Source organism: Triturus cristatus, chromosome 6 (assembly GCF_964204655.1).
Source record: "Triturus cristatus chromosome 6, aTriCri1.1, whole genome shotgun sequence".
Lineage (NCBI taxonomy): Eukaryota > Metazoa > Chordata > Amphibia > Caudata > Salamandridae > Triturus > Triturus cristatus.
The window spans coordinates 937100603-937124768 of NC_140589.1; positions in this window are offsets into that span (position 1 = coordinate 937100603).

Sequence of the window (24166 nt, forward strand, 5' to 3'; positions counted from 1 at the left end):
TCCATTCACTTGTCACACTGGATTTACGATTTCCAAGCAATACGCTCCGCTATAATTAAAGTGTTGTAGCACACCAGAGATACATTCGGTATCTTTGGAGGGGACCCTATGATAAAGCATGTCACCAACCAGGTTGGTGAGTGAGGGTTCTTTTATCATCCTGTAGTGACTCCCTCTTCCTGACACATTTCCCCTTTGTTAAGGATACACTCTTTTGTTGTTTCGATTATTACTGTACTGGGGCGCCATGGATATTTCCATCTTTGTTTTGTTTAGAGATCTTGTGCTCTGCAGCTAGCATACTGTTTGGGTTATAGCTGAAGGAGCAGTGGACCAGTGTGCATCTGATTTAGCAATGGGCAAAAGAATATCTTTCTGCTCTACGAGGGCTGAGTCTTCGCGAGGAGCACTGGATTGCCCCTCTGTTATTTCCTACTTATCTTCTGCAGTGGGTGCCCTGAATGACAAGATCTTGACTCCTAAAAAAGAACTTGGTTTAAATGAAGCCACAAGCAGTTTACCCTCTTGTGCACGAGGGAGAATGGTTCTTCACAGGCTATTTAGCCCCCCCCAGATGTCCAGAAGAGGATCGTGACAGCAGAGGTGCACCGTGATACAAGTTTATCTCCATCTGACTCTATTCAACCAGCAAAGAAAAAGAATAGGAGGGACACGGGTGTCCAAAAAAGTTCCTGTGGGATACTTAGGTCCTCAAAGGTTAAGTCCATACAATCAAGAGACAGTTGGACTTAGACTAATGTGGATGAGGTTATGACTCTAATGGAGGGGAAATTACCTAATGTAGACCTTTTGCTATCTGACTTTATGGATAAGATAGAATTACTGGTGAAGGGCGCTGTAACCTTCTTAAATATCTTTAATTGAACTAATATTAGGGAAGCTCTCTGTTGAGAGACCTATTGACAATAGCATTAGCGTAGGCTCTGAAAGGTTTGGGATATACAGTTAGACATTCAGGGGCATATGGACAAGGAGTTAACGCCGCCTTAGAGGCACTTTTCTGATGGTTTTGCGGCAATATTTACATCGCCATATGTACAAGCTTTTGCTAACCTCTGTTTGCAGCAGTTTTCCAGCAAAAATGTCCATAGAAAAGATCGCTACTTCTGTTAGCCATAATGACTTGCAAGGGAGGCGTTCCAGTGCAAAAACGGCCGCTAACCCCACTTGGCGATATGTACAAGGGAATCCTTGAAGGTAGAAGGACCCACAAAACTGCCTCTAACAGCAGTTAGAGGCAGTTTTTTAAGATCAGATAATAGCTGGTCTTAAAAATGGAGATAACACCTGGGGCCTCATTTCAGCAGGTTTTGGTGCTGGACAGCGCAGCCCTGCGACAAAACTACAAGGCAGGAATGCGCGCCATCAATAAGATAGTGCACATTCCTGGGCCTCAGTCATAAAAAGTATTGCAGCGCTGTGACAAGACAGCGCTGCAACACTTTTCACAGCGCCCTTCTTGCGACACCATGGATGCGCTGTATTCACTGGACAGCGCTCCATGACGCAAGTAATGACAGATATGTCTGGAATCCTGACATATCTGTCTGCACTAAAAGTCATGCATTGCTGCAGTTGTGTTACAAGCATGACACAACTCCAGCAATGCATGGGGCCAGCCTGTCTATGTGGCACTGCATCACCGTTACGCCTGCCATCAGGCAGGTGTAAGGTACTGACACAGTGCCGTCCTACAATTGTTGCAGTGAAATCTGATGGATTTCACTGTGCCACTCCTACTAGGCCTTGTCGTGTGGGAACGCACACCCTGCCTACATCATACCTGATGCAGGTATGATGTGGCACAGGGCTTCACAAGGTCACGCAAATGCCTACATGCGTCACTTTGCAAATACGGTGCAACGTGGTGCTAGATTTTGCCTTGTCTTTTCTTGCGGGCTGCCAGGGTGTCAGCGCAGTTGGTAATCCATCGTTGACGGTTATGCACTGCGGTGTTATCGCCTGTAAGCGTTGGTGGAGTGGTGGAGCTGAGGGAGTTGACGAGAAGTTCTTTGATGGCCTTAATACAGCTGCGAGGGAGGGGCGATGATTGCGGTGGTGTACGGTGGGCTTGGTGAAGACGTGATGTATACAATGAAGGTCGGTCCAGGAGAGTCAGGTGGTGTAGCTGTAGTTGAACTTCCCGCTGGCGGAGGAGACATGCTCGACCTTGTGTCCTGCGATGTGGCTTGCTGCAGTGACTAGCTGCTTGAGTCTGATGTTGGTGAGCTTCCCCAGGAAGGGGTGGTGTTCTGGTCATTGGGGTTGTCCAGGTGGAAGTAGAGTTCACCGAGTAGGATGTCGTCGGTGGATGGGAGAGCCTGGGGTGCAATGAGGTGCCTGCAGATGAGGTTGCTGCAGAGGATAGGGTTGGTCCAGACCTGGAAGTTGAGGTGTTCCATGGTCACTGTTGGGTCAGTGCGTGGTCAGTCGGAGTGTGCTTCTGTAGGTTAAGGCAATGCCTCCTCCTGGGCGGCCGGCATGGTCCTTGCAGGTGATTTAGTGGCCGTCAGTAATAGCAATGGCGATGTCCGGTCCAGAGCAGAGGTTGGTCCTGGCAGGCGATGTGGCGTCCAGGGTTGATGGCGAGGATGGTGCTGGCGTCGTAGCAGTGGAGTGTCCGAGAGGAAGGGGGCTTGTTGCTGAGGTTGGTCCAGGGGCAGACGGACAGAGACGGGCTTGCCTTTGGCACAGGAGATGTCCATTGCAACGCAGACATTAATGTAATGCCTTTGCAGCGCAACTACTACAACGCAGGTGCCTTTACATCGCATTCCATTCCAATGCATTGTGAGGTTAGTAATGGTGTTTTTTAAGTTTTAGGGTGGGTATGGGTTTTGGGGGACAGAGACACAATTTGGGGTGTATTAAGTGGTAAAATATGAATTTTAGGGTGTGTTTTGGGGCTAAAGGATTCCTTTTAGGGTTCAGGGTGTGTTTTAGGGTGCAAGGGTTAGGTTTAGGGTTGCACTAAAGTGGGAATAGTAATGTTTTCATCCCCGCTATCCAGCCCTTTTCCTACTGTTGCAATACGTGTAGTATTAGAATGCATTGTAATGGAATGCGATATAATGGTCTGCATTGTAACGTCATATATACCTTTGGAACACCAGTGGTATGCCCGCTGTGGATGGACACAGAGCCATAGAGAAGTGCTTTGGTGCGAACTGGACAGCTGGGAGGTGGGAAACACAGGAAAGGGCACTGGATGGGGTGGGGACGCAGGGGTGTGTGTGTGAGCGGGTGTTGTAAATATTTAAATGAAAGACATTTTACCTTGAGGCCGTGTCCCATGTCTTTGTTGCTCCTGCTCTCCTGAGTCTGCTTGTAAGCAGTGGGGTGATGCTCATCCGTCATTGCGGATGAGCCGCCACTGGGGGTGCGTCACACTAGGTGCTAGACCTGGGCGACTCGACCCCCGATTCTCCTCTGCCACGTGTCCCATCTTCTCCTTACCTGGACATTGACACTGTGGTGCAATCAGCTGCACTCTCTCCAAATCTGTGACTCAGCCAGCAGGATCCTCAGCCAGGTGGAATTTCACAAGCCTGGGTACAGCAGTCGCCGCCAAGTCCACTGGGGAACCTCCTGATACAGGTGATGCAACACGGCCCCCTTAGGCATGAAGTTGCAGCTCTCCCATCACACATGTGCAGCGCAGCTCAGGGGCCTCACCCTCCACACCGTCCGGCCAGCGCAAATTCATCCGACCAGTGATGCAGAGAGGTGCCGCCCACCGTTGGCAATCCCCTCCGTGCACCCTGGTGTTGAGGTGGATCGTAGTATGCGATGCAGACCTCCCTACGTTGGTGGACAGGAGCGCCTCTACAATTCACAGCTCTAAGGGGCTCAAGGCGGTCTTCTCACACAGGTCAGCAACGTGTCTGTGCACCGCTCCAGAGTTCACCACCAAGTAAGGGCACTCTCTGCGCCTGAGTGTCTATCAACACGGCTCATCGACTCCACAGCACGGCCGCATCCCACTCCAGGCTCCAGATGCAGGCCCAGCGAGGCCTCCAGGCTCCAGACGCAGGACCAGCGAGGCATCCAGGCTCCAGACGCTGGACCAGCGAGGCCTCCGGGCCCCAGGGACTGTCTGCGCTTTCAAGGCTTTGGATGCCATGGTTTTGCGAAGAGTGCACAGTGAGAAGTAATGCATCACTGGTGTTGCACTGTGATGCGCCTCTTTTCATGGATGTAGCCCTCCATTTCCTCTTCCTCTGGGACTCTGGCTGGTTATCCTGGATGTTGGGGCCTTGAGGGGGGTTTTGATCTGTGCTACACTTGGCCCTGGCCGCTCCATTCTGCATTCCATTGTTTTTTTGCCTGTTTTTCATTGGAAGTGGAAGAGGTGTGGCGCAGCGGCCAGGGCGGCTGACTCTGGAACCCGGGGGCTCGCGGTTCGATCCCAGCTCCATGTGACTCTGGGCAATAGCTCGCTTAATCTTCCAGACGGCCCCCAGCGCCTTGACACCTACTGGTAATTGTTCGCGCTTTACAAATACTGGACATTTACATTTACATTTGGAGGTCGACTGAGAGGCTATTTTTGGCCATAGAGAAAAAAAAGTCACGTTGGGCTGACTAACGTGCATTTTTTTGCCGCTAATGGGCCTTTCGTCAGGTAACACCGGAATTCCTATCACTATCACACTGATGTTACCGGCAGTTTTCACCGCTGATCCCTGAAGCTATTGCCATATAGCGACGTCTTGTAAATACTTCGTTAACAAGGGGATAGTTTTCAGCGGTACACTGCGGTAACTGCTGCTAACTAGCGTTAGCAGTAGTTACTGCCAGTCCTTGTACATGTGCCCCCCAGCTCGATCTCCCCCTTCCTGTCTTACTATTAATACCCCTTGTCCCTCTAAGAGTAATCCCAACTCAGTGGCACAACAGTTAAATCACACTGGCCAAGGTTTATTGTCTTGGACTAGTACTGGTGCCAGCACTAGCAATAACATTACAAAGGGTAGTGCCAGTCTCCTGAGACCGCATGATTACCTTGATAGGCCAATGATCCCTTTGTGGAGACCACATTTACCACCAGAATCTACTCAGTTAGTGGCAATTAAGACTGAGGTCCCTTCTTTAGCAGGGGAATCTGGATCTGATTTGTTTAACCAAGTTATGTACTGTGCCAATGTTCAATGAAGGCTAGGGAAACAATTTGTGAGGGATATCATCATGGTTAGGAGATGTGACTGGGTGGGTCCAAGGGAAACATTTGGGAGGATGATTGTGTGACTATCAATTTCTATCATACCTACTGGACAAAGCAGTTTCTCCATCTAACTGCTCAGAGCAGCTCTACAGGGTGTGATATTCAAGTTGTCCCGCTTGTTTTTTTCTATCCTATCGGGGTACCAGACAGGGATGCAGGCAACTGTGATTATCCAAGAAGTCAGTAAACTGAGAGGGGATCCTACTCCATTGCAGAACAGATTTAGCCCACTAAGCTCTCTAGAGTGCCATGATTGACTTAGACAGGTCCTTAACCCTAACATCCCGATGCAGGCTCATAATGAGATGGCCGCACCTGGGCTACCCCCATGAGTATTCCACCCAGAGACATCCATATTGAGGTTGCCAGCTGGAATGCGGCAGGTTTAGCTGACAAACAATCAGATCTGAAGTGGTTGAACTTTTTGAAGGAATTTCACATTTTAGGTCTCCAAGAAACTTGGAAAATGGATACGACATTTTATGTTGATGGGTATTGTTCTTTTTCTTATAGATTATACCTTTGCCCTAAGGGAGAGCCAGGGGTGGTCTTATCACTCTGATCTCGTTGGGACATGCCCTCTAATATTGTTCAGGTTTCTGCAGGCTCTCAGCTTGTCTGTGCAGTTACCCTGACATTTACATCTGCTGTAACACTCTTAGGGCCCTATTATGATGTCGGTCAGAAAACCTCGACCGGTGGTCGGAAGCTTTCCGATCCCCATCATAGGTTTATTTTCGACCACCGCATTACAATGCTGGCGGTCGAAAGTGAAACCGGCAGGTCTTTCCAGCTGGATTCCGACAGGCTCCCATCGTCCAGTCAGAGGCATTACCGTAATTTCTAAGGACGGTGTTTCCACCATCGGGATTACGATGTCGGTTTCTGACAGGCTTTCCTTGTTGGGCTTTACGACATGGAAAGCCTGTCAGAAAGTGACATTGGGGCCCCCTAACAGGGCCCCCATTCCTCCACAGCTTCCGGTTTGGGGCCTAGGGGGCACCTATTGCACCCTGTTAATAATCAAAACCGGTCCTAGGATGCTTGTTTCCAGTCAAGGGAGGACCTGGCTTGGCAGTTCGGGCTGGACTGTTCCATTGAGGCACAGGATCAAGACTGATTTGTATATGGCTGGGTTCAAACTGGAATGGCATGGTGAGCAAAAAAACGATGGATTTAGGCCCAGATCTTTTTACGGGGGTGAATGTATGACATTGTTCTGCATTCTGTCCATCAACTGTTGTTTTTGCATTTGTCACCCTGAGTGGGATGGTTATGCCCAGACGTGGGTCCTGTGCTTTCCATGCCACTGGAATCAAGCTATCCTGGCTGAAGAGGGGTGAAAACCGGAAACCGGTCCTAGGATGCTTGATTCCAGTCCAGGAGGACCTGGCTTGGCAGTTCGGGCTGGACTGTTCCCATGAGGCACAGGGTCAAGACTGATTTGCATATGGCTGGGTTCAAACTGGAATGGCATGGTGAGCAAAAAAAACGATGGATTTAGGCCCAGATCTCTGTACTGGGGTGAATGTATGACAGTTTTCTGCATTCTGTCCATCAACTGTTGTTTTTACCCCAGTTAATCTCAGCACCAAGTGGCAGGCACCTCGAGGTGCCTGCGACGCGGTACAGGGATTAACAGAAACTCCCATTCCTCTATGGGAGCTTGTGCTGCGGCCGATTTGCAGTTGGTCCCGAGACCGCAACGGTGTCGGGCGGATGTGAGTATGCCCGACATAGTAATCAGGCCCTCAGTTGTTAATTGTTATAATTCTTACACACGGGTTACTGAGACTGAACATCTTAAGGCACTCAACCTTTTCCTGGCAAATTTTATAGAAAACCGGTTTGTCTCACCCAGGGTTATTGTGCTGGGTGATTTTAATATCCATAAATGTACAGAGACTTGCTGGAGGGGAGATGGCTGAACACAGAGGAGAATCCTCATATTGAAAATACTGGTCCTGGGGAGCTAATGGGGAACATTTTGGCAGACAATTATTTGCACCTTTTAAATTATAATTAGGTCGGGCCCTTTATGGATGTATTGATTCCTACTTATGTGGGGCAAGGTCACAACTCTACAGTTGATTCTATTTTAGTCTCTCCCGATAATTTAGTTATACAGTGTAGTGAACTGTAGAGCCAGTTTAATGATCATAACCCGGTGTGTTTGTCTTTGTCTTATGATTGGGGAAAGAAGTTGAGAACTGATAAAAGGAAGGGAGGGAAGGACCTTAGTCCAATACACCAGGGGCGACAAATTAAATTTTCCAAGGTGGTCCCCCCGACATCCCATCGGTGGCGGTTTCAGTGCCATCATAATAGTAATTCCCACCCGCCACATTAGGATGCGGGTGGGCGTTTGCCGGTGGGAGAGACCGACCGCTACAGATCTGACCGCTGGACAGAACCGCTATCCCTACAATGGTGGCGATGCCTGCCAGGCACTGCCATAGGGATTACGATGTTCCTAACCACCGTCCATTTTTATGGCAGTTTACCCGCCATGAAAAGGCAGGCGTAGCGGCCCCCCTTACCCCTTACTTCCGACATGCCCTCTGACATGGGACCTGGGGGGCACCATATCCCTGCACCATGTGGAAGGCACCCCATGATGTCTGCCACGTAGTGCAGGAATATGCAAAAGGTGTATTTTTTGTAATGTGACGTGTGCTGCAGCCCGCATCACACACCGCGGTGCAAAATATACACTTTGCAACTGCCTTGAAAACGGTTGCATTGTAATTAGCATAGCGGGACCACCGACAGCTAGTTGTGCAGTCCCATCCCCGATATAATGGCGGTTGGACGAAAGTCTGTACACCATCATAATGAGGCCCTAAGTTTTTAAGATGCCTTTTGGCATGGCCCAAATCCGCTGCCTCCTTTGTGGTTCATGAAGAACTAGTGGTGGGCTATGTTTCAGATCTACTGGCAATACGGCCTTAGTTAAGATGGATCACGATATGGTCGAATCCTGACAAGGCCAAATGTATACCATGGCTTAACTATGTTAGTAATATTTGCCATGAGATAGGCCTGAATGACCTGTATATCCACCCTGGGGTTATTAACAAGGGAGATTTATTGTGGGCAAAAAAACATTTCTGTGCTAGAGCACAGGCTACCAGGGAGTGTAGAGAACTGACAAAACCTTCTGTTTGCACGCATTCTTTGATCTATACTTTTGGAGATACGTAGCTATACCTTACTTTTGTCACTAATCCTCAGCATCGATTTATGTTGACTCATTTTAGGCTTAACCAGCTGCACTAGGTTTTAGCAGATCTTATTGTGTGGAATAAAGTCAATAACTTAAATCCATGCACTTGTGACAATTTTTCATTTCAGGACACGTTCCACTTTACGTTGTTTTGCAACCTTTGATGTGTCCGTCAAAGACAATTTATTTTACCTTTACTGAAAGGGAGACAGACCCGCTTTTATCTTTTTACAGATGTCACCCAATGAATCTGTCTGTTTTAATGTTGACAGATTTTTTATGTCTGTGGTTAAACTCAGAAAAAGAAGGTGCTGATTTACATCTGGAACATAGAGCTTGATTATGATGGCGATCAGACTTTTGTCTGACCACCATCATATCAGGGATGGGACCGCCAGACTTGCTGTCGGCGGTCCCAGCATAGGTATTACAATGCAACCACATTCAAGGCTGTCACAATGTATATGTTTTGTATAGCGGTGGGTGCTGTGGGCTGCAGCACACACCGCAGTACAAAAGAAACACATCAGACATTTCCCTGCACTATGTGGCAAGCACCATGCGGTGCCTGCCACATGGTGCAAGGCTATTTAGGAGTGCACAAAAGGTGCCCCCCAAAACCAAAGCTGAGGGCCAGGGGTGAAGAGGGGCCCGCTACAGGCCCCAATGTCCCTTTCTGCAAGCCTTTTGAGGGCATGTAAACTGCAATGAAATGGCCGGCAAGAAGGAAAATCGTAATCCCTATGGCGGTGCCTGGCAGGCACCGCTACCATTATAGAGATTGCAGAGCCCCCGGCGATCCGACGGGCTCTTTTGAGTCTGCCGGATCAGTGGCAGTAGGTCTCTCTGACTGCCAAAGAACCGCCCGCTATCAGAATGAGGCAGGCGGTAAAGCAGTCAGGGTGTCGGTGGCAGTCCCACCGCCATCGTAATGAGGCCCATACTGTTTACTAGTTTCTCTACCCTGATGATGTTCATTACGTTTTTTGGAGCCTTGTATTTGATCAATTTTATGTTTATATTTTTACTAAATTGTTTTTTATTGTGTCAAGATGATTTTTTTCCATGTGAGTGTTAACTATCTGTATGTAATTGGAATTTAAGTATTTATGTATATGTTTGTATCATTTATGGTTTTGCATTATTACCTGAATAAAGATTATTCTTCCTGACTGACTATAGTTAATTATCACCCCACTATGTATCTGTACAAAGAAAACAACACTCACCAAATATGTAAATAAAAAAAATATTATTTTCATCATTATAATTATTTAATCTCAATTAAAAATGTATCATGAACAAATAAGTAATAATACTTTATTAATATTGAATTACCTTCCCACCATTTACTCCCACAACTCACACCTAATATATCAAATGAAAAATATTTGATGTACCTATTTTACCTAAATATTTTTCATTACTTTAATTATTAAAAATGTACTTTATTTAATATTTAGTATAAATAATTTCCTATACACCCTTTACACATACAAAAACTACAACACACATCCTCAACAAAAACATATATTATATTTCACAATTTGCATAAATATTTTTCATTTAAATAAATATTATATAAAAAAAGATTATCAAAAATATATTTATTAAATAATACTAATGTAGTTACTTCCCCTCCTACACCCCTACAAAACTCACAACCCACATCTAAAACATATTTTTTTCCATTATTAACATAAATAGTCATCAATTTTATAAGCATTAATTAAAAATTAATTGTTCCTTAATTATAATAAATTTAATACCCACAATATACACCTACAAGGCACACGACATGCTCCAAAAATTTGAAATAACAAAAAATGCATTAAACAATTAACATAATTAATTGCCAATTTAATAATTGATATCAATTAAACATTAATGATTACTCAATTTAAAATATTGAACAATTAACACAATTAATTATCAATTAAATCATTATTATTAATAAAAAATGAAATATTAATTACTTATAATCAATTTACTTCCCACCCTGTACCCCAAAAAACGCACAACCCGCACGTTCGATTAAAAATCAAAAAATTATTAATTACACAATTAACATAATTCATTATTAATTAAATAATTAATATTAATTAACAACTCATTATTTAATTAGAATTAATTTACTTCCTACCCTGTACCCCTATAAACACCACCACCCACCCCTAATATTAAAATAAAAAATAAAAAATTACACAATCAGCATAATTTATTACCAATTAAATAATTAATATTACTTAACAATTAATTATTAATTGATTATAATTAATTTACTTCTGGCCCTGGACCAATATAAACCCCACAACCTGCACCTACAATCTAAATAAAAACATAATTGCACAATTAACATAATTACTTATACATTAAATAATTAACATTAATTAAAAACTAATTAATAATTAATTATAATTACATTTCTTCCTACCCTGTACCCCTATAAACCCACAACCTGCTGTGGTACTAAAAATCACAAAAAAGTATTCAAATAAATGTAAGAACTACATTAAAAAACATGAACAATAATTATACAAACCTTTTACATCATATATATTTAAGATATATACTCAAACGCATCACAATAATTAAAAAACGATATTAACAACTATATTTTTGTACACAATATCAATAACTTCGATATTTCCGAAACCGATATTACTTACCTTAAAATTCTTGACAGCGATATTCTTGCAGATGATATCTCCATATAACGATATTTTTACACAATATTTCGGTAGGGTGATATTTTAGTTTCTATATTTTTGTCTGAATACCAATTTAGAGATTTTTTGGCAAGAAAAAGGCAAATGTATTACCTGCATATAGAAGATATGTCTGCAAGATAAATATATAGAAACAGATGCACAAATACCTTGTAGTTAAATGTGCATATACACAAAATGGTATATACCAAAAAGTATCTACATGAAAAGAAGGTAGCAGCAATAGTGCGGTGGCCTACACCCTCTTCCATTAAGGAAATTCATTGTTTTTAGGGCGTGCCAATTTTTTAACTTACTTCATTCACTAGTTTTCCAAAATTGTAACATTACTAAGTTACTGCTAAAAAAGTTGTTTATGTTTGCTGCACTGGAGCAGATCAGGGATTATATCTTTTGTAATAGCATTTTTCTAGGGCTTTAATTTTGCAGCACCCTTTTTAATTTTAATTTTTTATTTTAAATACCCATAGAACCACAACCTTACCATCTCATTTTTAACTGATAGTAACCTAGCACAATCATAAAACATATGCACCAGGGTAGCTGGTCCTTCCCCGCATCTTGGACATTTATCATCCTCTCTTTTGCCCCCTTGAAGAATTTAGCAGGAGTAAAATAAACATTAAATAAAGTTTTATAATGTTGTGCCTTTAGGTTACTATAAATGTTCTTAATTCTTCTACCACTCCCTGCTATTAACTCCATTAGAGGGATTTTTCCCCCGAAAGATATCAGTGGCCTACAACCAGCGAGACTTTTTTGAATTTGAACATATTTAAAATATTGTCTAGTCGGGATCCCATACTTCTGTTGTATAGCACCAAAAGAGAGTAGCTGGTCTGCTTCGAATATATCTCCCACCGACTTTAAACCAAGTTGTTCCCAATACCTTCCCATCATATCGTAGAATGAGTACGGTAATACATGTGAGTGTCGTAATGGTGTATAATAATTTATTTTCAGGATTAACATGGCTTTTTGTACCTTCTTCCATAAATCCCATGCACTATGCATAACCTTAAAGCGCACCTTCTTATAATAACTCCCATCTATCTGGCGCAGTAACAACCCTCGAGCCTCCTTTCCTGAAATAAGTTCATATATCGAAGGGAGTGTATCGTTACATACTTCCTCTACGTTTTCCCTACTAACAGGGAGAAGTAATTCCGACATCTGGCACAATAAGCATGCCCACTGATAGAATCTAATATTTGGGACTGCCAGCCCACCCCTTGCCTGTGGGAGGGCCAAATATTTTAAGGATCGCCTAACATCCCGTCTTGCCAGATGAAGTTTGCAAATGTGGCCTCCAGCATTTTCATAATATAATCGTCAATCATAAGGGGAATAGACCGAAACAGTAATTTTGCACCACCATAATGTAGAATGGCCCTTTACTGTTGAGACAGATGCTTCTTACCATGCAATGGGAGATGTGTTATCTTGAAGCGATCCAATTACTACCAAGATTTATCAGGGAGATTATTTACCTAAGAAAGTTTCACTAGAAGTGCTAAATTAAACTATCACTGACCAGAAACTTTCAAGGAATAGAGACACTCATTTTTAGTAGTCAAACACATTCTAGAAGTATATGCAGATCACAGGTTTTGAAACCAAATTCAAGGACTCACTCCTAGGCACCTCAGATGGACTTTGTTTTTCTCAGATTATGATTTTGTGTTAACTTATGAACCAGCTGTTAAGAATGAATTGGCTGATGCCTAATAACCAGATCAGATGGAGTGTGTGAGAGATTGGGTTGTTGGTTGACTGGGGTGTAAGTCCTGGTCAAGCAATAGCCACAATCCCTTGCAGCGTGAACCACAAAAAGTCACTATATTAACCTTTGCTTATCCCTGGGGAGGTTGGCACAAAAGGAAGTCCGGCTTATCTTAGAGCCAATATGTAAAGTATTTACACAGCACAAAAACAGTAATAAAGTAAAAAGACAACATAAGAAAAATCCCATACCAATTTAGAAAAATATATAGTACATTTTAATAAATTAAGTGACATCAAAACAGCAAACATTCAATTAGCAGCACTGGAGTAATGCTTTTTAAAAATAATTTTGTAAACACTAGCACCTGAAGGATTAACGCTACAACCGAGGACATCTAGTTGTGCAAGACAGACTCGAGGTAGAAAAATATGGCCGATTACGTTGGAGCATAGTTCAGATAGATGATGTGGATTGGGCCCAGTCAGTGCTTACCTTTGGACTTAAGAGAATTTCTGAGAAAATGTTCTGGAAAGGTAAAGTTCAGCAGGACAAGGCTGCAGGAGCTATTTGAGGAGGGAGCGTCACTGTCTGTTAGACTTGGTTCAAAGCTGCTGTAAAGATTTTTACATTCAGACTTAGGGGCTGATTACGATGTCGGTCGGAAAGCCTCCGACCAACAGTCGGATTCCCCTAGACCGTCTCAGAACCCATCCGCCCGACTGGGTCGGAAACAATTCCAACCAACCGAATACGATGTTCGCAGTTGGAATGGAAACCGTTCGGTAATTCTGAATCAGTGCCGACCGGAACTCAGAGAACCAGAATCGTAGAAGCCGATTTGTACAACCCAATGGACAGCATTTCCAACAGACCAATTACGATGTCAGATTCCAACAGCCTTTCCGACTCGGTCTGTCTGATAAGAAAAGGCTGTCAGAAACAGACTTTGGGGGCATCTAGCACACCCCCCTTCATCCTGAGGCCACCGGTTTGGGGTCGAGGGGGTACCCAAGGGACCCCTCTGTAAAACCATGCTCAGTGTGGCAGGCACCATGGGGTGCCCGTGACAGGCTGCAAGGTTTCCGCAGACACCAGTTTTCCCCAGAGGAGCCTGTGTTGTCAGATGGAACGGTGTTCGGAAGCATCATAATCGGTCGGGCAGAACCGCCGACCGCAAGTTGGTCGGAACCGAATCCCACAAGGAGTCGGGCAGTGTAGTTTCCGACCGACATCATAATGAGGCCCTTAGGGGTCGATTAGGATGCCGGTCGGAAAAGCATTCCTACTGCCGTGGTTGCGGAAATTAACCGCCCGCATGTACTGCAGGTAGACCGCCGGTTTTGCGATGAACCGCCAGAGAAATCGAACCGCAGCAGACGGATTCCACAAAAGTCCGCCACCAGCGTCTGTAGCAGATGGAAATTTATCTGCGGCGGTCGGATTTGATGCGGAAAGACCCAAAACAGCCGCATGCCCAGCGGATTGACCGCACGTGCAATTAGGATACGATTGCGGTGACAGCGGAACGATCACTTGTTTCCAACCGCCGCGATCGCAACAATTGATGAATGGGAGAGCCGGCGTAAGGGCTGTTGCATTCCGACCACCGTGGTTGCTCCGGAAGAGTAATGGCGGTTGAAAGCAACCACAAAACAAGGCTTCCAAGTGTGGCCATTAATCTTCCCCAGCCTCAAAAACACCTAACACACCCCAATGACACACCCCCATGGCAAGTAAAAAATACAAATCCCAGGTCAACCCACACAACACACCTGACATGAATACTCCATTTTGACCCACCCACATAGCTGAGTATAAAACCAGCCCCTTCCCTCACCTGAATCCTTTACACAACTCCCCAACTGAAGGGCCCAACCCCACAGCACAAAGTACATACTTTGAATGTGTACTGGCCAATGGCCTTGCTGTTTGTCACTTTGGATGCCCATTTCCTGTGCAGTTTCTTATGCACACATGTACATACTTTGAATTTGTACTGGGCAATGGCCTTTCTGTTTTGTACTTTTGATGGCTATCTGGGTCTCATGTAGTAAAGACAGTTACTCCTGTTGTCTGCTTTGTCAATATCCTTGCTAAATGAAATGTTTTCTGTATAGGTATGGTTGCATGTGACACATGCTCTGTATGCCACTTTAACATTGCCAATTGCTCGTTTTCCTTTTTCAGAGTTTGCCAGAGGTGACAGGCACTTTTAATCCAGTTGACTCTAAGGCTTGAGGGTGCAATGATGGTTGTTTGTGATGATCTACTTTTATCCTAATCATTCTATGGTCAGGTTTGCTAAATTGTACACATGTCATGTTAGGATTAGGCCTGGGTGGTAAATTCTGTTCCGCTCGCGGAATTTGCGGAATTTGGGTAATTTCGCATTCTGCAGAGAACGTGGAATTGCCAAAAATTCTGCGATCCGCGGCTTCGCGGAATTTTTTGCTTGTTCACGCTTTCAAAATGCGTGTTCGTGAGATATTTCCCCCCGAGCATGCAAACAGCATTCGCGAACAGGCGAAAAGCATCGCGAACAGACGGAACAAGCAATTCAGCGTGTTTGCGGAACTCTGCGTGCTCACAGAGATTTTTTACCATTTCGCAGAGTTTTGCATAGCGCGGCTACGCAAATTCCGCACACCCCTAGTTAGGATGCAATATCACAACAAAGGTGAATTCTATCCACAGGAACACTTGCGGAGTGGCCAGGGTCCATCATATCTGTGTGATCTTTCTTGATGTGTGAACAGCAGTGTTGATGTGTGGTCATCTTACGTAGGCCTGTCTTCATATTCACATGGGTACATTTGAATGTGTGAACTTGAGTAGTCATTCAGTGTGAATGGGCTGTCATCATTGTCAGTAGTGTTGATGTGTGTGTGCCGCTGCAATGCCAACTACACAAATGTATGATCCAGGTAATGAGTGCCTGTTTGTTTAAATTGCCAGCCATGTGCTTCAGATTGTGGGCACATGTAGGAGTTGTAGTTTGGGCACTGTGCAGTGTGTTGGTGTGTTCTTGCACTCCTGGGGGACACCTACTTGTTTTTGCTGCCAGTTGTGAGTATGCAGAGTGTGTAACAGCCAAGTCTGTGATGTGTTTTGTTGATCAGCCATGTGTCTTGTTTCTGTTTGTGCTCACTGTGCTGACCTGCTCAGCCACACTGACATTATTTGTGAGTTTTCACATGAATTGCTGTCACTTGACCCATTTCTGGCTCATGTATGGTATGTGGTATATAGAGTCATACCATCCCCTATATGTGCTTCTGATGCCTACACATTGTGAGTTACTCCTCTGTGTGTTTGTGGACTGTACACTCCTCACCTGTCCACTATTGAAGTACACACCACTTAAATCTCATGTCTTCCATCCCATGCCTTGTCAGTGTGTGAGCCTCCCCATCACTTCCTAGTGTGACATTATGCTGTGTGAGGACGATCTGTGTGCAGAACCAATGTGCCGCTCATGACAGTTTCACAATTAGTTGTAGGATATTTTCTTCTACTAGTTTGCAGTCATGGTTGCTCGTGTGCAGTGCATGTGTTTGATCAGCACAGTCCTCTAGTCATGTTGTTTGCATCTGGGTTTCCCTGAGATGTCATCTGTGGGTGAAGGCTAAGGTGTATGTGTGTTTGCTGAAGTACTGCTACCCTTCCTGAGTGTGATGTTATGTTTGTGCTGTGATGATTTGTGTTGTGGGAGTTCATGGCGTGGCACTCAGAAATGTGTGCTACTAGTTTTGTAGTTGTGCACACACTGCTTGGTGTGTATGCAATGCTGTCAGTATATGTTGCCTTGTACTTGCTTGGTGTGCATCGCCCTGATGTCGAGTTGAGTTTGCTATGTGATGGATTGGTATGTGCCTCTGTTGTGTTGTTCTTGTGGATGTATGCAGTGTTTGGCCTGTCTTGGCTCTTTCTGCTGACAGGTGCAATGTGTGTGTTGTTCTATTTGAATGACATTGTGTGTGAGTAACTTGTGTGTTGTGATACATTCATATGTGTGTTGCATGTGTAGTGTGCATTTCTTGTGTGTATGTCACATGCAGCTATGTGGATTCAGGTTCATGAACTTGTTTTGAGTGCACACTAGTGGTTTGTCCTCCTATTTTGAGCCTGTCACTTGTCAGGATTGTACATGTGCATGCTTGTGGTACACTATGACACCATGTTCACTTGATGACTGGTGTGGTGTGTATGTGTGTGTTAGCTGATGTGTCCCCTTGATCCCAGTTGTTGTTCATGATTGTTTTTATGAGGAGGCAATTCTTGTTTTTGTTGGGGTATGTTGTCTGTGGATTTGTCCGGAGTGACAATGTTGTCTATTCCTCTTCTGTCTAGGGTCACATTGCTTTTCCACTGTTTGGCTGCATATGTCTGGACTTGTTGGAGTTCTGTGGATGTTGTTTGTGAGCTTTGTGATTGGCTATTGGTTTTGTGTCAGCTTGGTTCAGGCATCCCTGGGTGTGAGTCTGTTATTTGTTGATGCACCACAAGGAGTGTGATTGGTTGTCAGTGAACTCACAGGACATCATTTGCACCATTATGTGTGTTGCACACAGGTGTTGAGTGTTGCAGGTGTGAGGTGGGCGTGTGTGAAGGTCCTACTTGTGTTTGTCAGCCAGGGAGTGTGACAATGAGCCATGTGTGTTGTGCTGATGACATACACATGGCAAGTGAGTTGACACAGATGTGTGGCTGGTCACTGTATGACGTCTGACACTTCCCATCATTCCTGTGCCTATCCATGTCTTGCCTTGATGTATCCCAGAGTTGTTCACAGAGGTCACTTTGGTTTAATTGTACTCACTGTGCCACCCATGTCTGATGTGAGGGTCTAAGGGTGGTGTGATATGTTCCTCCTCTTGCATGTGATGTACACATGCTATGTGGCTTGCTCCATGGCTTTCCAGCACTGTCCACTTAACTTTGGGCTAGCCCATTTATTGTCCTCCATTGCTGCTGACCTATGGTATGAGTATGTGGCAGAGTGTCAGTGTGGGGTCTTTCTGAGGGACTTGACAGGCAGTGTGAACAGTTCAGTGGATGGTCATATGCAGTGTGAGTCTATATTTTGTAATTATACTCAGTTTGATTCACATGAGTGGAAGGTAGGTGTGAGGAGGAGGGTTGTCCAGCCCCTGAGCTTCTATGCAGGGTGTTACTCTTCACTCCCACCTTCCCAGTCAATCATCCTTGTCCTTTGATGTGTGAGGTGCGAGGTCTGGCTACACCTGGCTGATTATTGTGCAGGGAGGCCACAGGAGGGGCACACAGCATGTGCCCAAATGGGTGTGTGATGCGTATTGTGGGAAGGGTGAGGGTGGAGCTTAGTGAATCTGGGCAGACTGCCCATGCCTGGCATTGGCCTTGCCTACTACATTGTGCGCTGGTTTTCCCGCGTCTTCACCACTGCGGTGACTTTCCCGGGAGATTGTAGTGATTTCGCGTTTGATGGGTGACCAGGATGCGGAGGTGTGGGTTTCTATCAGGTAGGAGATGTGTGAGTACACTGGAAGATATGGTCCTGTCCCCACCAGAGTGTCGGATGTGGACAGGAACCGTATGTCAGCACAGGAGTTGTGTGTTGTAGTTGAGTGTGGAGTTGTGTTTTTGGGTACCAGCGGCGTTGTCCACAGCGGTGTCTTATTTGCTGGTAGTGGATGAGGTACAGCAGCGGAAAGGCTTGAAGAGCTGGATCCATAGCGCTCAGAACCACGTGGGGGGGCCAGGAGTCGAGTTTCGCTCTCCGCCGTAGTGCTTCTCCTGTCTCCGTGTGGATGGATTCTCCGCTGCAGTGTGATGGGCTGTTTGCGGCATTGTGATTTGTACGGCGAACAGGACGTCATTCTGTACGGCAGTGTTTCTCGTTTGGCTCTCTCCGCCGCAGTTGCAGATGGATATTTTTGGCGGTTCACGTAACACCACAGAGGACAGAAAATGGGCTATGTTTGCCCATCGTAATATGGCAGACGCGAGGACCGCCGATGGAGTTGGGAAAAGGACATTTTCCGCCAACATCGCGGATGTGCCTACATGCACCATCCTAATGAGCCCCTTAGTCTCTGAAATAGAAGTTGAAAATCTCCAGTTGGGTGAGACAGAGGGCTACAGCCAAAGACAGTTCCATGAGGCCAGATACCTCTTTGGCAAAAGACCGTTGAACAGAATTCGCTGCTGCAGAGAAAAACGTAGTGGGAGAAGCCACAAAGTCAATCCAACCGGCGATGCACCATAGGCAGATAGGCAAACATGTTGGTCCTGGCTTCCTTCTGGTTCTCAGAGCATTTTTTAGCCCAAACGTTTTATAAGTCCACTCTTTTAGATTTTGGCTATCTGGTCACGTTCAGCACCACTTCCAAGGGTCCAGGATTAGTGGGACACTACTTGGAGGGTCAGGACTCAGTCAGGCTGGGTTCAGGTGTGGATCCAAGGTGAACAGAGCTTTTATGTCCCTGAGGCTCAGATCAGGAGGCCAGCTAATTAGCTCTTTGGAGTCACTATGGTAGTTCTGGATTCAAGTTGCAAGTCTAGTCCTTCTTCAGCAGGCAATAGGGCAGAAAGGCAGCAATTCAGCAAGGCAGCAGCAGGTCAGCAGTCCAGCAGAGGGGCAGGCATTTCAGCAGCACAACAATCTTTCTTCCTGGCAAATATTCCTGAATTCCCTGCACTGGCTCAAAGTTGGCAGCAAATACAATGTGGAGGTGATAGATCCTTTATGTGAAGGCGGAGCACACCCTATTCATCTGCAGGTGGGGCTGTGCTCAGCCCGCCCCCTCCCATCCTGCCAGCAGATGGCCGATTCAGGCACACCCAATCTTTCTATTGTGTGTGACTGTCTGGAAGGAAATCACAGATTCTAACTGTCAGTTGCACCAGTCATGTGACCCAAGACAGGCTGCAGGCACAAAAGGGCTAAGGGCAGAAAAATGCCAACATCTTAAAGTACACAACAAATAGGTAATCCCTAAACCATAAATCCTTACTACCAGGATATCGAAAACTTAAAAGTACATGTTCAACCTTTTTAACTACAGGGCACCCTGCCCTATGGGGTACCAAGGGCAAAACATTCGGGTATGACCATGCAGAGAGGGCCAAGTCCAACTGAGTGTGAAAATCAAGTGACTAAAGACCCACCAAAATGTTATCTCCTAATGAAGTGAGTTGGTCATCCTGTTGTGTTACGTGAAACACACAAAAGATGATGGGAAGATGTTTGCAATAAGTCTAACAACTGGCAATTGCTCAGGGTAGCATTTAAACCAATTGTTTTTTTGATCATCGTGCCAGCTCACAATAGACCTAGCCAAACGTAAATCAGTTTTAACCCTCCTCCAATAAGAACACTCCAACCTGAACTGCCTGGCTAGGTCCTCTCTGAACCAGAACACAAGCAATCCAAGACCAATTGGAGCTGATTGGGGCTCTTCAGTCAGCTGTGGCTGGGTTCCAGGGGCACAGTGAGCAAGGGGCTCAAGTTTGGGCATATCTTTGGCCAGTTAGGTGGTTATATCAAACATACAAAAGGTGATGGGACGATACTTGCAAAAAGTCTAATCACTGGCAATCACTGAGGGTAGTATTCGATTCCATCGTTCTTTTGCCCAACATGCCTCCCCAGATTAGACCCCAACATATGCAAATAAGTGTTGACCCTGCTCCAATAGGAACAGCCATCCCTAACTGCCAGGCCAGATCCTGTCTGAACCAGAACACAAGCAATTCAAGACTGGTTTCACCCTGAGTGGGGCTCTTCAATTGGGTGTAGCTTGGTTCCAGTGGCACAGTGAACATGTATGAGCATACCCTTGGCCACAGATGACAGATTGATGACAGGCTCTCGTTTCACTCTCAGATGCTTCCAGTCTCCTGCACCTGTTTTGCCTTCTTGTATTAAATCAGATACCTTCTTGATTTTCTTCCTCTAAATGCCCACAGGACAGTTGCCTTTGCATTAATAATGGCCAGGTTGGACTATGGGAACATCTTGTACTTCATCATCCCTGATAAATGGATTAAAAGACTGCAGATAATACAAAATACAGCAGTGTACCTTAATCTGGGAATTCACAGACAGGAATTTGTCACCAGACTTCTATATGAATTGCACTGCCTCTCAATGAGTAAGAGGATAATTTTCAAAGTATTGCACCAAGCCTACAAACAAACATGCTCCAGAGCACTTGATAAAGAGGATCCATCTTTATCATCCATCCCACCCCCTCAGGTCAATGTTGCCGCTTCGATTTAGGGTGCCACATTTTCGAAAAGTTAGATGTGGAGATTGTTATTTTTCAGTGCTGGCCAGGAATTTCCTTCCTCACTCTTTGAAAACCATCTCAGAAGAATTCCTGTTCCTGAAGGCTCTTAAGATCTATCTCTTTACCTTTAACCCACTTTTTCATGTATTTTTCCCACTGCCTTGCTCTGAAAAAACACATCGTGCTTCACATTGCATGTCAGTCTAATTGAATTAAAAAAATGGGTATGAAGTACATAGGATGTTAGATGCAAGACATGGAAGAAGGAGGTTGCAATATTTGGCGGATTAGAAGGGTTTTGGACCTGAAGAACAGTCATAGGACTGAGCCTCCAATTTTCATGCTCCACAATCGTTGCTAGACTTTTATGCTAGGCATCCTGATAAACCTGGAGCTGCATCGCATCGATGGTGGCTTTTGGGTGGGCACTGTTCGGAAGAGAATCTGATCTTTGTTCAGGGAAGTAGTACTTTGAAACTGGTCATGGTGTGTACCTTTTAGAGAATTAAAGGCGGGTGGTTCCCGTGTTGGGGATGATGGGATTCAAGTTGCACAAGTGCAGTGGATGTGCTGTGTAGCAGTGCAGTGGAAGTGAACAGTGATTTCCAGCAGCAACAGCCTCTCAAGAGTGTAAAGAAACAGCAGCCATCTTGGATCATCAGGTATGACTTTCTTGGTTCACAAATTTCTTAACCGGGCAATCATGTTAAAATGTTGTTGCTGCTAGGACCTTGCTACATGGATATTAGATTTCAAGTGCCAAGAGCTATTGCTTCCTAAAGGATTGTTCTATGTTCAATTTGGATTACTAAGAAGTATCCTGAAGTTGAGTGCTGTTATAAATAAACTTTGAACTATTCCTTACAGATGTATTTGATCTTTTAAAACTGTAGTTTTATGTTGCTAATGGACAGATTTTAAAGCACAATTGCATATGTATATAATTTCATGAATGTTGTGAACAAGGTATTTGAAGTCTAGCCTGTGTATTAATTGTTAAGAGTACAGAACACCAGGGTGTTAATGTTATACCTTATTTTTTTTATTTCTACAGGAATCAGGTAAAGACTGTGCTAATTTTCCAGAAGAGTATGCAGTGACAACGTTTAAGGTACTTATTCTAAACATAGGCAGAAGTGTTCATGCAAAACAAAATTCAAAATGTTTATGGTACTTGTGTTTAGCTTCCAGGACTTCCCTGTTTCCTATCAAAGTCTGTAGTATTGGTTATAAAGAGATATTATTAAGACGTATCTGTTCTCAATTATAACTATGTTTATTATTCTGTGATCAGCCACTTAAGACATCTCTTATTGTATCTAGTACCGCTTGCTAACCAGATCTCACAGGAGTCATGCAAACCCTAACTCACATACCACAACAAAACATTACAGTTGTTTCCGGATTCTTAGGATTCTCAACTCTTTTTAAGGTTTGCCAAATCTCACAAATCCCACAGTGGATGAAGGGAGAAAATTCCACCTCTTCCAAAGGGATTTATTGATTTGTTTCCCCAGATTTATCTCTGATGGATTCAAGGACTATAAATACACAAACAATCTGTGAATTAATGATCGGAATATTCAACCATAGTCCTTTAAAGCCCTTCCAATAGACTTTTTTAACTCATATATCTAAGAAACTACTGAATGGATTTACAACAAACAAAAAAAGACACCGCTATGAGTCAAGTTCTAGTATCAAGTTAAGCTTGGTATAATACTACTGTGTTTCTGCTGTAGCTGACAGCAAAGTTTCCTGTGGAAATTAAAACAAAATAAAGTTGTTGGTTTTTTTCCGCCCAACTCTCTCTTGTTTAGCATCCCCCAAGATGAATCTCCATGAAAGTTAACATGCCACAATCTAATCACTAATGCTACTTGATTGGAACGGTTCTTGAAGATTAGTGATATTGTGCCAAGGTTATAAGCAAGCCAAAAATATATTTTCAATGAAAATGAAACGTAACCATAAATTTCATCAGAACCTCAAAATGACATTTTGGGACCACAATACACTGATTCTCCATTATGCATATTTATATTAAAAGTTCATTTTGGTGTAATTATCATAAAATGTTTTTTCAACTGGAAAGAGTTTATTTCAAATCAAATCAAATCAAAACAAACTTTATTCGGCTGAAAGCAAACAACCATAAAAGCGCAAAACATTACAGTTTACAGAGAAAAGATAAAAACAGAATGGCCAACACATATTAAAAGCGGCGAGCTATAAACAAATTTGCCACAATACGAAAACATCTCTAGCAAACCTTTCCGTCTTGTAAAACTACATATAACTCGTCAACCAAATTTCAGCACAAAGAAAAGAAAATATACGGCCATTGTTGGAATAGACGGGATAGAAGATAACTACAGATTCTGCCTATGCCTAATGACTAATTTCAAAAAAGTAACTATCAGTTTGGCGAATAACTCGGCGTCCAAATATTGAAGAGCCAGAAAAGCAGGACGGCACCTGCGGAAGCCCCAAATCTTTAGAATCGGGATAAGCCAATGTTTCCTCACATCCTGATAGAATTTACAAAACAATACTATGTGTATCGTGGATTGAGGAGAGCTCTTGTCACAAGGGCAAAGTTGAAGGGATTTTTCCCAAGTATTAGATTTTGGAAAAGTGACCAAATAATGGAAAATATTTAGTCTAAATTTTTTTAAGAGAAGTCTCTCAAAATCCGTAAAATTGAAAACTAGATAGGGCTGAATTGACAGGGTCGTTTGGACCAGCAACGAATGTTGTACAGTCGGTTTGTGAAGCTCACTAGTCATTCTCAAAGAAACTAAGTGGGCCACACATAGCTTTTTAAATTGTTTCCTCGGTATTTCGGCTATTGTCAAGGGAGAATAAAAGAACCGTGCCATACCCAAGTCGCCGAGGAATCTCTTTATATAAGAGATCCATCCGATCTTATGTGCACGGTCTAAAGCTATGCAATCCTTAATGAAC